Here is a 12,917-nt window from a genome sequence, read left to right as displayed (position 1 = left end):
CCTTAGATATCAAATTACACACTCTCAAAAATTACATTCTTAACCTAAACGGCCAACATAGTTGGTCATTCTACCATTTCATATTTGGCCTCGACAGACGAATCCCTGCTGTATTCTTGGTATATTCTCTGTTTTGTAAAATTACTTCTCATTTGATAATTACGGTATTTTATGATGATGTAATGTTCTCATTCTTCTATTAAACGATTACGTAAGGAACAGCTGTAATGCGCTGACAGTTATCCATCGTATTGGAATATGATACACCAAGGGAATTTACGACTTATCAGACACCCAACAACGTACTACTCAAAGTAACGCGTAATCTGGACCAGCCCCTTAGGCGCTAAATACTTATAGAGTTGGTTTTCTTTGTCCATACAACCGAAATAGCCTATCTGATATTCCGACTCTCACCAGCCATGGGCCAGAACCACAGACATAACCCAACACTACTTGGTGTATACCCTTTCAAGTACCTGATTCTATCGAAATCCTCATCCTACTCCTTATATATATATATATGTGTATATATATATATATATATATATATATATATATATATATATATATATATATATATATATATATATATATGTGTGTGTGTGTGTGTGTGTGTGTGTGTGTGTGTGTTTTTCTCCTTGTCTCCGTATTCTTTCTGTTGAAGAGCGTAGCTCGAAATGTCAAAGACTTTCCGTATTCCCGAGCGTCATACTAATACATCCTTTTGTTATTTACACCACCTGTCCTCGTCTGTTGTTGTTTTTTCGTACATTCTCCCATATATATATATATATATATATATAGGCCTCAATGAAGTTATAAGGTGTTACTTAGTCACTCAATTATGAGTCTAATGCATCTAATAGCAGAAACTGCCGTAAGCTAGTGAATACATATATATATCCATGAAGCTCTGTCACAGAATGGATTATTAGAAATGAATTAGTAATTACTAAAGTAACATTCATATCGTTTTCAGTAGCTACATTCTATTTCCAGATCTTTATAATATAATTTTGGGATTTTACTGAGAAGCGCATTGTTGGGACTTATTAAGATTATGGTGCAGTTTTTTTTATGATGCTTGACATTGATATACAGCAATTGGCCTCCTTTTCTCTCCCTGTATAGGTTTGTCATAATCTCTGAGTATGGTCATATTTCCATTCCTTGGGACTTTCTGACGTGAATGTGTATATCACCTCTTTTCATATGACTATATGCATATAAAAACAACGATCTTTCTCCTGACTTCTTCAGACTCTATCATACCTGCTAATGTATTCTCGGTTGACTAAAACTGAGAAGCCAGAAATAATGTGGTTAATTGTTTCTTTCCAAATTTCACATAAACAGTTATGTAACATACACGTCTTCGTTATATATCTTTAAAGATTTCTGACGGTGTGGCTTAGAACCAGGTTCACAATCAAGAAGCCTTCTTTGTCTATTTGTTTTCTTTTTAGTTTAAGTATTTTACATTTTTTTTTAAATGATAAACGTAATTATTAGACAACTATTTTTCACAAACTTACGATGTCTCACCTTAGAAAAAAATGTCTTCCTTTTACCAACAAATGGCATCAGAATATTTGAACGCTTACTCCATTGACCTGAAGTAGAAAAAGGATTAATTTTATTAATTTTATTCTACACGCATTTTTTGAATCAACAGTATTGGATTCTGTATTAATGAATTTATTATTATAACTGCAGAAGGAGGTAATAAAACAGTTTTTAAAAACAAACAGAAAATATAATACTGAAACCGATATTTATAAACACAGTCGATTTATCATACGAAGATGCAAATTTAATGCATTGAAACTATCACCAATAACAATACCGTTCAGACTAAGGCAAATGCTGGGTATCAGTCTACCCTAAACAAGGCAAGAAATATGTCAGGATAGAGGGTACCTCTTTCCCATGAAATATGTTTGTGAATGAGAAGCTGGGGGAAGCCTGAGCAATGTTTGGCAAAATTTGTGTTCAAGCGGATAAGAAAGTGTGTGTTCTGGTCTGTAAAACCGAAGACGAGGTGGGGGAAGGCATAGAGAGGTGATCTGCCCCTGACTAGTCATAGTCTGGTGCAGAGGTACATGGGTTAAAAGAATGAGGGGATCACAGCCAGGAAATATAAAGAAAAATTGGTACAGATGTATATCCTTGACTTTACGTTACCTTTGAAGTAGGGCAGAAGAAGTATGTGTGAAGATAACTTGCAACAATATGCGGTCGGTTCGGCTTTGAATGGACATCCAGGTTTGATAAACTCCAAAAAAAACACAAGGCTATTGCGAATCTTGAACCCATTGATGAAATATAGATGTCAATCACGTTGACAAATGCAAGAGACGTTGACCGGTTGGTATACATGCAATTGTAGAGGTTTCTGAAGATTCATCTCCCCAGATGAAGAAAAAAAATGGGAAAAAAGTATTGATGAGAAATAACAATTGTGATAGCAGGAAAAGGAAGAGCAGGTAAGTCGTAGAGCTGAAGAACATGGTTGTTTCTACCGCTCTTTCCAGAACATTAAAAGTTGCAGCTCGAAGAATAGATAGAAAAGAAACAAAGTCATTTCGACTACGATAAGATAGAGTCCTGAGAAACTGACGAAACTCCTTCTCGAGTACAGGACCGACTAGAGGCTACGAGCAGCATCATCATTCCAATGAGAAATAATGACAAAAATCAGCGTGAAACGTATTTGACTACGGAACGACAACAATAGTATACATACACGTACATTTTCAAATGAAACTGTGTCGTACTATCGAACAACAAAACATATAAGCAACATTTTGCTGAAAGTACTAAAGTATAGCAGTATTTTGCTTACACTATAGCCACCAGCTCACGACAATCTACTACAGATCTGCGCCAGTGAATGACAGTAGTGTGCCTGTCTGGCCTCGGCAATGGAATCTCTCTTGTTCCATCCAAAGGTTTAGCGATGGCTTTGGTGGATAAATCAAATGAAATTACGAAATTACCTTTATTGGAAGAGAGATAATGTATGGCACTATATGCATGATTAAAATAGAGAACGTGGAAAAAGAGCAAACAAAAATTGTCACGACTACATCAGCCGATAAATAGTCCCACGATATTTGGAAAGAAGAGACAAAAAGGTAACCGCCAGGAACGTTGATGACGATTACCTCGAGATAATAGTCATTTTCCTGTTATAAAATAGTCAGGTGGCCAGTGCCAAAGTAGCCGTCGGCGATATGTGGTCAGCGATAGCAGCAACAGGCAAGCAAGTTTTAGTGCATGTTGTGGTTTTTCCAGGATCCGAAACCATTATCATTATTATTAAGGCGGCGTGCTGGCAGAATCGTTAGCACGCCGGGCAATATGCTTAGTAACATTTCGTCCGTCCTTACGTTCTGAGCTCAAATACCACCGAGGTCAACTTTGCCTTTCAACCTCTTGGTGTCGATAAAATAAGTAACAGTTACGTACTAGGGTGTATGTAATTGACTTCTCCGTCCCCTCAAAAACTGCTGGATCTGTGCCAAAATTTGAAACCATTATAATTGGGAATCGATTGATGCTTCAGACAGTAATATGATTGGGAATTTTATGGGTTCATATTTGTGGTCGAAATTGTCGTGATTGTGCTAGTGCTAGTGTGGAACCGAGGGTTGCTTTTGCGATTGTCATTGTGTCTGTCGTTGACCTTATTAGAGTTAGTGTTGAAATCCAAGAATTAGGAATCTGTCCACTAGAAGTCACAAACACAAGTAAAGATACACCTTGTTGTTGTTGTTGTTGTTGGCACTCCATCGGTTACGACGTCGAGGGTTCCAGTTGATCCGATCAACGGAATAGCCTGCTCGTGCAATTAACGTGCAAGTGGCTGAGCACTCCACAGACACGTGTACACTTAACGTAGTTCTTGGGGGAGATTCAGCGTGACACAGAATGTGACAAGGCTGACCCTTTGAATTACAGGCACAACAGAAACAGGAGGTAAGAGTGAGAGAAAGTTGTGGTGAAAGAGCACAGCAGGGTTCGCCACCATCCCCTGCCGGAGCCTCGTGGAGCTTTAGGTGTTTTCGCTCAATAAACACTCACAGCGCCCGGTCTGGGAATCGAAACTGCGATCCTAGGACCGCGAGTCCGATGCCCTAACAACTGGACCATTGCGCCTCCACCAAAGATACACCTTAAAGCGTCTTTACTAATGGTTAGCTTTCTGTCTGACCTCAACTATAATATTTAAGGGTGAAGACAGATTTGAACTGTTATCTCTCGTATTAATGGGCATTCTTTGTGTAGGGAAATTTAATGCTGATGATTAAGCCATTTTACTTTTTATAAACTGTTTTATTAAATAATCTTTTGTCACCAAAGTGATAATCGCTATATAAAATATCGTGCAACCATATTATTTATAAAGAAATGCTTTTATTTTTCATTACCCCATACTGGTTTATGGCTGGTTATTAAATTGAAGAACATTACATTTTGTGTGCATTTTCTTTCCTTTTTCTTTGTCTTATTCTGTTTTTGCTCCTTGCACAAACCTCAATTTAGCTAGAAAGAATCTTAGCATAAGTAACTCATATATGTTTGCGGTTGAGAAAATTATGGTGTTTAGGAAAGGATTTTGTCATATAAGCTATCATGTGATTTAGAGATAATAACTTTTATTGCTAAACCTATTTTCCTTCTTTGCATGAAGAAGTACTTTGTATTACTATTTTTCATGACATTTATATATATTGTTTATCTTATATATTGTGCACAAAATATAAGCCACATAATCGAATTCAGGCGTAACCTTTGCGGATTAAAATGATTCTTTAAAAAAATTGAACATTGAAGTTACAACACATACACACACATACATACATGCATACATGTATACATACATACATACATACGTACATACACACACACACACATACATACACAAACACACAAGTACGTACACACACACACACACACATATATATATATATATATATATATATATATATATATATATATATATATATATATATATATATATATACATAGATAGACAGAAAAACAAACAGACAGAGAGATACACAGACAGGTAGATAGATAGATAGATAGATAGATAGATAGATAGATAGATAGATAGATAGATAGATAGATAGATATGTTTGTTTCACAGTCTATAGATGGAAAAATATAAATTCATGCTTACAAATGCACTCAAACGTATTTGTACACACGAGTATACAATACACATTATATCTACACACCACTTGTAGACTTAGAGTGTGCATTATGCATACATATACACATAAGCACAGTATGTATGTATGTATGTATGTATGTATGTATATATATATATATATATATATATATATATATATATATATATATGTATATATATATACATATATATATATATATATATATATATATATATATATATATATATATATATATATATATATATATATATATATATATATATATATATATATATATATATATACAAGAATAAGGGCAGGGAATCGTCAATTAATAATAGAATTAATAATTTTGCCAAGTAGTTCAGTATGAAAAAACCTTTATCGGTAAAACCATTTATCATCATAAATATACAGGGATTAGCATTGAGTTGCTTCTCCAACATACTGAAAATTTAGAAATAGCAGTCAAAGAACTACTGATTCTAAACTACAAATTTTTCTCTAAACGGATGAGAAAAATTTGTAGTTTAGAATCAGTAGTTCTTTGACTGCTATTTCTAAATTTTCAGTATGTTGGAGAAAATCCCTGTATATTTATGATTATATATATATATATATATATATATATATATATATATATATATATAGAGAGAGAGAGAGAGAGAGAGAGAGAGAGGGAGATAATAAGGGTCACTTATTTGCAATTTTACAACCGAAAGCAGAACTATATCTGTCACTAAAGTGACTAAGAACGCGAGTCAGCACCAGAGTTAAAACAACGTATAACCACAAGAAAGCACTTATCGTAATGAATGACAGGGGTGGCAAGCTCCCTACAGCATCCGGGTGTAGCTAGATCACCAGTGATTTCGCATGTTTATTAATGCACATCAGTGCCTCTCACCCAACGCCTAGGGTTAAACTCAACTTGCCTTGTCAGTTTATAAGATTACCATAGAAATCACACGCTTATTTGATAAATAGTAACAGTGAAAATTATGAATAATAAGGCGGGGGTATATACGTCACTAAAGTGATTAGGGGCGCTTGTCAGCACCAGTATTGCTAGAAATAGAAAATCTTAATGACTGACGAGGGCTATGTCCGAATGGTGTGGGGAGCTTACCTCCTTGTCACTCATTAAGATTTTCTTGTGGGTCTGAGTTGTTTTAACTCCTATTTCTGGCAACACTGCTGCTGACCAGCGCCCTTAGTCACTTTGGTGACGTATATATATATATATATATATATATATATATATATATATATATATATATATATATATATATATATATATATACATACATACATACATACATACATACATACATACATACATACATATATACATATATATATATATATATATATATATATATATATATATATATATATATATATATATATATATATATATATATATAAGGTTGAGGAGGGTATTGGATTTAACCAAACCCAAACGGATACAGGTAATACCGAGTAAGTGCTGTATACCGACTAGTTTTGCCCCAGTCGTTGTATGAACAGGATTGGGGATCATAAGTCGTGTATTAGCGTGTGTATATGTAAATATATAAAAATAAAAAGATAAAGAGAGCAATGGTAAGGCTGGAGAAGTATTTTATGGATAGAGTCTTACAACTGTTTCTGGGAAGATCCAGTACTTCCCTTCATCGGAGACAGAAATAGTAAAGGAATCGATTATTATATCCATAGGCGGAGAGTTTTAGTATGAAGTGATAGTGAGTGTGATGTGCTGAAAAAAGAAAGAAAGAGAGAACAGTACTTGAAGTGTAGTTTCATTCCAGTAGTAAGTATCCGTGTAAAGTAATCCTTGTCGGTATAATCCGGAAATAGTTGCTGCAGCAAAGGCTGAGATAGCAGAGGTGAATATATGCCATATTGTGTCCGAGGTATTTTGCTTGTGTTCACTTGAAGGATGCCCAGGTCACAATATGGCATATATTCACCTCTGCTATCTCAGCCTTTGCTGCAGCAACTATTTCCGGATTATACCCACACGGATTACTTTACACGGATACTTACTACTGGAGTGAAACTATACTCCAAGTACTGTTCTCTCTTTCTTTCACACTCACTATCACTTCATACTAAAACTCTCCGCCTATGGATATAATAATCGATTCCTTTACTATTTCTGTCTCCGATGAAGGGAAATACTGGATCTTCCCTGAAACAGCTGTAAGACTCTATCCATAAAATATATTTCCAACATTACCATTGCTCTCTTTATCCTTATATATATATATATATATATATATATATATATATATATATATATATATATATATATATATATATATATATATATATATAAAATTAATGTAAACAGCAAGTTGCAATGTTTCACCAAAAAGGAGAATTATGATTGTCACTAAATGTGACTAGGGTATTAAAAATACCTACATTGCTAGAAATAATAGCTAAAATGCTCCAATGCTGTAGTTAACGCACATGAATGAAAATATGTAAACTAACAGGGAATATAAATGTCCGAAAATGCCGACCGACAATTGTTAAAACTGACGGCTGTTTCGGCGATTTTCGTTGCCTTCATCAGTTAAGCCAGCTCGGCGTCCGGCTACTTCCGGACCGGTTTCTCTATTAGCATATACGCTTTCATCATCCAAATAAATGGATGATTTAACGATTCGTGGTATGTATTTCACGTTCTTTATTGTGATATTTTTTTTAATTAATTTTTTACAATGTTGAAGTGCGATAAACATATAAAAAAATATCTTGTAACGTTCATGAAGTTCAATTAGCGCTTCCATACGTTCATAGTAATCATCAAGATTTCAAAATGTTTTTAAGTGGCTTTGCTGTAATCATTCTGGTTCTCAGTATTCTGGATTCTGGGATCGAACCTTGCCTTTCATCCTTTCAGAAGCGATAAATATGATACTTTCCACTATAGACACAAGGCCAGAAATTTGGTTGTGGAAGTGGGGATAGTCAATTACATCGACCGCAGTACCTAACTTTTAATTATTTCATCGATACCCAAACGACGAAAGGTAAAGTCAACCTCGGCGGAATTTGAACCTAGAACGTCAAGACGGAGGATATACCGCTAAGCATTTCGCCCGGTGTGCTAACGATTCTTCCAGCTCACCTCCTTAGGGACGATAAATATAATGATACTCCCTTACTGGGATCGATTGTCTTTTGCTATTGTTACTTTCATCTTCTGTCATTGTGGCTGTGTTTCAGGAAAAAATAAGCCATTGTCAAACCTGGGGAAGGATGTGTTCCACTAGATTTTTTAAATGCCCGAGGAGTTGCTTGACCACAATGTTGTCCCTACAACACTAAAAGGGACTCAGAACCCAAGACATATCGCTGTGTGTATGTGTGCGTGTGTGTGTGTATGTGTGTGTGTGTATGTGTGCGTGTGTGTGTGTGTGTGTGTGTGTGTGTGTGTTATTAACTCATATAACTGGCACTCCGTCGGTTTCAGTTGATCCATTCAACAGTACAGCATGCTCGTGAAATTAACGTACATGTGGCTGATCACTCCACAGACACGCGTAACCCTTAACTTAGTTCTCAGGGAGATACAAGGTAGCACAGAATGTGACAAAGCTGGCCCTTTGAAGTACATGTACAACTTAATTTTGCCAGCTGAGTTGACTGGAACAATGTGAAATAAAGTGTCTTATTCAAGGACACAGCGCACCGCCGGGAATTGAACTCACGACCTTATCGTGAGCTGATTTCCCCTAACCACTGAGCTATGCGCTTTCCATTCACACACTAACGTATACATGTGTGTGCACAAGCACACACACGCACACGATGTGTATAGAAAAGTGTGTGTGTGTGTGTGTGTGTGTGTGTGTGTGTGTGTGTGTGTGTGTGTGTGTGTGTGTGTGTGTGTGTGTGTGTGTGTGTGTGTGTGTGTGTGTGTGCTGGATGTTTTCCTTTTCAGAAATATCACGGAGCATTTAAAAAATCATGCTATAGTGTTATCTACGTATTTTAATAAAGCCATTTTATTTGTTTAAACGATGATGGTTGTGAAGGAATCCTGTGAGAGAAAAATGTTTACTGTCTCTTTGGAAAATTGACACCGCCAGTCAATGAGCTGTTACAAAATGTTTTGATATGAAAGATCATACAACCTGTAAAGCGATCTTATGGTATAGAGCATTGCGTTTATAGATACGTGGAGCACTGCTTGTCAACGTTCTTACAGTTTGTGTTATTTAGTATCATCCCCATGTGGCGCTGGTCAAATATGTTTTAAAATATTCAGTTTATAGTTAAGCTTATCCAATAAACGAATGTTATGAGATAATTCTATAATACAAAAGATATGGAGTCTGTTTTGATCTTATTTTAGTCATTGTATATTTTTTTAAATGCAGTGAAGACATACAAGACCATGATAGTAATGGTAAATATGTTATCACAGTAAGGTATTTTAACATGTTCCTATTGATAGGTTTAGATTATAGCAGTGGTATTTGTGTGTGTGTGTGTGTGTGTGTGTGTGTGTGTGTGTGTGTGTGTGTGTGTGTGTACGAGGGCAAGTCAAAAATTATTCGTACCTTCGCCGTAACATATCTTTATTATTGTCACACTGTCTTCTGCGCATGCATGCTTGGTACTATTGTGGTCACGTGATCAAAGTTTGAGCCTAATCACGGCATTTCTTCTTTCTGGCTTTACAGTGGAAGCATGGGCGCTCCACTAGCAATGTGCACCAAAGAAGAACAAAGAGCAGCGACCCGATTTCTTTGGTCGGAAGATGTATCAGGTGCTAAAATTCATGGGAGGCTTTTAGCACAATACGGGGACAGTGCACTACCACGTAGAAGTGTGTATGAGTGGATCGAGAAGTTTAAAAGGGGCCGAACAAGCGTGATGCACACCGTCAACCTCCACCACTGGCGGGAAGATTCAGTAAGTTCGAGGGATGGTAATGGAGAACCGACGAGTTACCATAGATGAGGTAGCTCGTTCTCTGTAAATTAGTCATGCTTCTACCTATCACATCGTCCACGATACGCTCGGCTTCCATAAAGTCTGTGCAAGATGGGTGCCAAGAGAGCTTACAAGCAAATCTGTGGTATTGAGCAGAATATTTGCTGTAGCCCATCTTTTGTACCAAGACAAAACAATGTACATGATAACACTTCCAATCAGTTAAGATCAGAAGCCAGGAGAGCCACTGCCTGGTACTGCATCCGGGGGCATTTATTATTTATTATTATTATTATTATTATTATTATTATTATTATTAGTTCTGGGTGAAGAAAAGACCGAGACAGGGCACCAGGCACCTAGAATGTCATCAGGTGCTCACAGCCCTCTGCCAGTCGAGCAATGGGAACAGTGGTTGTCCCACTTTAGAAATGTATAAAGGATTAGCGGCAGGGAAGTGCGACGACGTTCTCGGAGAGACACTGGGTGCCGACGAGAACGAACTGGTTAGTTAGTTCTGGAGGGCTTTCCGGTCGGGAACTATCGTGGATAATTTTCAGACATCCTTGACCTGACAATGCTATTGGAGGCGGGGGCGCTACCGGTCTAAGATAAACTCTATAGGCACGGGTGTGCTGTCAGACGGGCTTGTCTGAAGTGCGCGCAGAGTGACGAAACTGTTCTGAATGCTCTCGTTCAATGTCCAGGCAATGCTGACTTGTGGGGTTATGTCAAACAGCTGTTGTCACGTGTGGGACGGATCTGTCTGTCGACCGAATCTGTGGTGATAGTCACACCGCCGCCATCCTTTAATCGGGCAGGCAAGGCAGTTTTCCTTTGCCTGGTTGTTGTGGCGAAAGAAGTTGTTTGGTGGACAAGGCTGAAAAGCATGAAGACATATGCATTCTTCTTTGATAGAGCTCTCATTGAAGAAATTGAGGGTGGAGCAGGAGGTGCTGTCCTCGAGTGAATTTATTGAAGGGGGATGAAAATTGCGAAAATGGCAAGAGTGGATAGTACCTATCTAAGAGTAGACCTGTAAGTCAGGGAAAAGGAGTTGGAGAGGGCACTTGCTTCTGGGGTTTCAGGGAAATCTCGGACAGTAGTGTTCCTCGATTATCCCTAGAGGCCTTCCTGTTGGTTTCATTGTCACTGTTCAAAGTCTGTGTGGTTCTCCATGATCTCATACCTACAGACAAAAAGTTTCGCAGAGTATGAGCTATTTTATATACTTCCAGACATTTCTTAATCCAGTTATGTGGTAGGCTATCAAAATCTTTTTAATAGTCTATCCAGGCTATTGACAAGTTTGTGTGTCGTTTGTGACAATCTTCCAAGATCATTATTATTATTATTATTATTATTATTATTATTATTATTATTATTACTATCATTATTATTTGTTTCAGGCAAATTTCTACTGCCTCACCTCCTACACCTCTATGTTGCTGGGGTGTATGCTCTTTTTGTTGTTGGGGGAGCGAAAACTCTTCACGGTATTATATTGCGTCAGTCTGTTTTATTATGGGGTCTGGTTGCAGTCTTTGTTGTATTAATTTTTCTACTGTGTGCTGTGTGTATAAAGCGAGTTGTGTTCTTCTGTTTAGTAAATGACCTGCTGGTGGTTGTTTATTTTATTGGATATTTGCTATACAGAATGTCTTGTGGTTGTTGATTGTTTTGTTTGGGTTGTATTTCTGAATTGACAGTGTCTTGCTTAAGTGTTGCTATTCCTGGATAGCATATAGTGTTGAGAGTCCAGGTATAGCTTCTACATTTTTGTTCATAAGTTGTCGTTTTTTTATCATGCTCAATTCACCAATTATTACTTGTATTGTTTTCACTTTCATGCTCCACGGTTTGAATACTTCAATTTCGAGGGTTTTTGTACTTTCGAGGGACTTTGTACTTTGACAATTTCTCCACTTCTTTTTGGTGCTATATTTCGGTCAGAAGGGATTGCAATGTCTATCAGTAAGTAGATACTTTTTTTGTTCTAACTTTTGATTATTATGTCTGGGAGGTTAGATTTTATTTCTGTCAGGCATATCCCAGAGGATTGTGGCTTGGTCGTTGTCATGTACTTTGCTTAGAATCCCATATTTATACTATTTCCTCTCAGTTTTTTATGATGTAGTGTTGGCATATTGTCCAGTGGATAACTACTTATTCGGTCATGTCTGTGTACTTATTCAGATTTGGTAAGGCCTGGACAGCCAGAGATGATGTGGTCAACTGTTTCATTGTACTGGTTGCCCATTCTGCAGTTGATATTAAGACTTGCTTTTATTAATTTCTGTGTTTATAGTTGTTTGTGGTCAGGCATTGTTCTTGTGCATCGAGAATCAGTCCTTCTGTTTCAACTTTTAATCCAGAGCTTTTGAGTCATTGTTGACTTTTACTTAGGCTCACTTCTTCTCTGTCAAGCCTTGCAGGGTATTGGCCATGGAGTGATTTTTCCCTTCATTTCTTCCTTAGAATGCTGTGTAGTTCTGTTTCATGTTGGTTTTTTTTTTCGTCTCTTTTACCATTTCTTCTATGACCAATACATCTGAGAAGAATGTATCAATGGTTTGTTTCTCTTTTGTATTTTATCGCCTCCTTGTGTACAGAGAAAAGTGCTTTCTTTTTTCTCGTGTAACATTGTTACATGTATTCTTCAACTTTTTATTTCTAAGTACTTTTCTAGTCCAACTGTTCTTATTTTATAGTAGTTCTCTGTGTTAGGACACGGCCTCCTTCTGAACGAGGTAAATATATTCCCTTCATCTGGTTTGG

At 36.9% G+C, this 12,917-nt stretch overlaps 1 long non-coding RNA gene across 42 annotated transcripts in view; it reads right to left on the bottom strand.

Moving 5' to 3' along the window:
- LOC106871257 (uncharacterized) overlaps window positions 1-12,917 on the bottom strand; it is a 434,384-nt gene that overhangs the window by 170,500 nt on the left and 250,967 nt on the right. For all 42 annotated transcript variants that reach the window (XR_016237577.1, XR_016237575.1, XR_016237593.1 and 39 more), the window contains one exon: window positions 1,549-1,616. This is a non-coding gene — a long non-coding RNA (uncharacterized LOC106871257). The remainder of the gene's footprint in view (window positions 1-1,548; window positions 1,617-12,917) is intronic.

This window comes from Octopus bimaculoides, chromosome 20 (assembly GCF_046866305.1).
Source record: "Octopus bimaculoides isolate indiv1 chromosome 20, ASM4686630v1, whole genome shotgun sequence".
NCBI lineage: Eukaryota > Metazoa > Mollusca > Cephalopoda > Octopoda > Octopodidae > Octopus > Octopus bimaculoides.
The sequence above is the reverse complement of the archived record's forward strand: the minus strand, read 5'-3'. Positions and strand labels throughout refer to the sequence as shown.